This window comes from Physeter macrocephalus, chromosome 13 (genome assembly GCF_002837175.3).
Source record: "Physeter macrocephalus isolate SW-GA chromosome 13, ASM283717v5, whole genome shotgun sequence".
NCBI lineage: Eukaryota > Metazoa > Chordata > Mammalia > Artiodactyla > Physeteridae > Physeter > Physeter macrocephalus.
In genome coordinates, this window is record NC_041226.1 from 78,948,954 (window position 1) to 78,952,292 (window position 3,339).

At 48.8% G+C, this 3,339-nt stretch overlaps 1 long non-coding RNA gene across 1 annotated transcript in view; it reads left to right on the forward strand.

Annotated features, from left to right (window-relative positions):
• Positions 1-1,667, forward strand: part of LOC114487508 (uncharacterized) — a 24,296-nt gene extending 22,629 nt beyond the window's left edge. Inside the window, exons 4-6 of the long non-coding RNA XR_003682662.1 lie at positions 461-615; positions 1,242-1,417; positions 1,625-1,667. This is a non-coding gene — a long non-coding RNA (uncharacterized lncRNA). The remainder of the gene's footprint in view (positions 1-460; positions 616-1,241; positions 1,418-1,624) is intronic.
• The last annotated feature ends 1,672 nt before the right edge of the window (positions 1,668-3,339 follow it).

Consider the following 3,339-nt stretch of genomic DNA (forward strand, 5'->3'; position numbering starts at 1 on the left):
GCTGCATGAGCCGTTTGTATATTTTGGAGATTAATCCTTTGTCCGTTGCTTCGTTTGCAAGTATTTTCTCCCATTCTGAGGGCTGTCTTTTCATCTTGTTTATGGTTTCCTTTGCTGTGCAAAAGCTGCAGGTCGGGAATAGTAACGCAGACATAGAGAACAGACGTGTGGACACAGCGGGGGAAGGGGAAGGTGGGATGAATTGGGAAATTAGGTTTGACATAAATACACTACCGTGTGTAAAATAGAAGGCTAGTGGGGACCTGCTGCAGAGCACAGGGAGCTCAGCTCGGTGCTCTGTGGTGACCTAGAGGAGTGGGGTGGTAGGGGAGGGAGGGAGGGAGGGAGGGGAGAGATGTATACATACAGCTGATTCACTTCATTGTACAGCAGAAACTAACACAACATTGTAAAGCAATTATACTCCAATAAAAAAAAATTTTGTAACTCAAATTCAAAGGTTCTTTCTGCACAAGGAAGAGACTGTGGATCGCCACGCCATGATGGTACATGCGCCCTTGGCCTCAGCCATCAGGAAGAAGAGGTGAATCCGCATTCTTCCTATTTCCACAGAGGTGGGAAAAAGTGAAAACAACCTACCAGATGTTTTTGCTGGTTAGTACTGTAAAACATGAAGGCAGCAATCCTGTCTGTGACATACATTTTTACTTATTGAAGTCTAGTTGACATACATGATTATATTAGCTTTGGGTGTATAACACAGTAATTCGATATTTTTATAAATTACACTCCATACAAAATTATTATAAAATATTGACTATGTTCCCTGTGCTGTACGTTATATTCTCGTAACATTTATTTTATACCTAGTAGTCTGTACCTCTTAATCCCCTTCACCTATTTTGCCCCTCTCCTCACCCTGGTCCCTACTGGTAACCACTAGTTGGTTCTGTGTATTTGTCTGTTTCCGTTTTGTTATATTTATTTGGTTATTTTGAGATCCCACATATAAGTGAAAACATACATTTGCCTTCCTCAGTCTGACTTATTTTGCTAAGTATAATACCCTCCAGTTCCATCCATCTTGTCACAAATGGCAAAGTTTCATTCTTTGATATACATTTTAAATGATAAAACACGTTGCAGTTTTATTCCTTGCAGTTATATTTAGAACTGGCTAAATACAGGACATCAGAAACATGTATGCATATTTTTTCTTCATTTTTATTCTGAGCTCAGCAGTGTAAATTTGTTCCCTCTTGGTTGGATATGTCAATTAGAAGCCTTCCTAGGCGAATGCTGTCATGTCCCTGACACACACATCTGCCTAAATGGTAACCAGAGAGAATGGCGACTCATCCCACGACCCCTCCATCCTCTTTTGTCTCTGCTTCTGTTCCACATAAAAGTCTTTTCTCACCGGAAGATTCGAGCAGCACTCGTGACCTCCGCAGAGGTGAGTGGACACCTGGTGACTCGATTTCCTAGTGACCAGCTGACTTGTCTCTAAACGTGACATGCTCTGCTCAGCCCCTCTGTGGGCACAAGGCAAGAGGGGCTTCAAAGCGAGGGAGGGGACGTTCAACAGATCGGGGAGGGCACGGCTGAGGGGAGGTGACTTTGTAAGTCTTATGGGAAAAGCTGGTCATGCTTGTTCTTTCAGATCATCCCACGAAGACCCTGCTAGGGTTTCGGTTGCAACAGCCGGAAGGAGGTTAATTTCCAGTCAATGAAAGGTGAGCAGGCTGGAAAGTACAAGACACCTGATCCTGCGGTGTCTGGGGTGCCCTGTCCATTTTAATTGAATCCACTAATTGAATCACCCGCATCCTTCTAAAGGGGACACAGAAATGGGGGAAGCAGGTCTCCGTTTAGGTACACTCTCCATTTCTCATGGTTTGTCAACATCCATCCTTGTATGTTACCAGAAATCATCGATTTTCTTCCCAGTGGAGGGAGCAGGCGGAGGCCAAAGGTAACCTTCCCTGGAAGTAATAGGTTGTTACAGTTCCAAAAAAAAGCGGTACTCAGAGACTCAGTTTTCCAGTAATGTCGGCCAATTCTCTCCCTCAGCTTCTTCTCCGAGTGTCCTTCGGTATAAGCCTGCTCTTGCTGTCTCCGTGGGGGGCACTGTAACGTCCCAACGGGGCAGCCCTGCTCCTCCCCCTGCACCCTGCCCCAGCTCAGACACCCCCAGGTGGAGGGGTGGCCGCATCCAGGGAGGGGCCCACCCCCAACCCCTGACCTCAGGCTCAGATAATCCGTGGTGCCCGAAGGTGGCAATAGGTCAGAGACCCCAGGGATCCAAGGTCACTAAAAAATAAGTCCAAAAGGTAGCTCTATAGAAATGGTGATTCGACTTTGTTTTGTTTTCACTGGGGGGAAAGTTCGGCCCACACCTTCTTCATTCATCACACGCCAGACACCGAGCTGGGGGGCATATGGCTGGTGTGAAGCCTTCCCACTAGAACACCTGCTACCAGCATCCACCTCCCAAAGGCCTCACGCCCTGGGAGAGCCTGACCACAGAGGAGCCAGGACTCGGGCTGGGTGTGTGATCACGCCACCCGGCCGGCCTGGGGTCACCATCCCCTGTGCCTCTGATCCACGCCTCGCGGTGGCCACGTGGGGAAGTGCCTTCATGTCCTTGGATGATTCATTCTTTGCTGGCTGACCCCCCTCCTCTGTCGTGTTTCCACATAAACTATTTGCACACAAATCCCTGTCTCCTGATCTGCTGTGTGTGGGGGGGGCAGTGACGACACTGCCCTCCAGGCCTCTATGGAATAGGACAGGAAGGGGACGTGTCCCGGCTCCAACCCTGGTGAGCTGGTGTACGAGAGAGCTGCCAGGGCAGGTATCTTGCAGGGCACGCACACTTGATGGCTGTGTGGCGCTCGCGGGACCTCAGTGATGCTCCGAACCCCTTTCCGGGCTCTGCGTGGGCTGCACACCCAGCCTAGCCTCTCGCTGCTTCCTCTCAATCCTGTAGCTCTACCCTGCTCAGTGCCACTTTCCATCTTCAAAGATGTACCCTTCCCTTGCTTGTCTGGGGCTCACCTCCTGCCAGGGCCAGCTAACTGCCATCACCCTGTCCACCCATATCAGAGTCCCTGAGACAACGGGAACTTGGTCTTTCCCATCAGCCTGTCACTGTGGTCCTTTGAGGGGACCCGATGACGCATGGTCTAGTTACCATCTTCATCTGCATGTCACTTTGCTCCCAAGTGAATCTGTAAGCTTTGCATAGGTCGCAGCCCCATTTTATATTTTCCTGTAGCCTCTAACAGACCTTGACACAGAGCTCTGACTTATTTTGTTTTCATTCGGGAAGAAAGTTCTTCTGACAATAGTTTCACATTTATTCTTCATCAGACA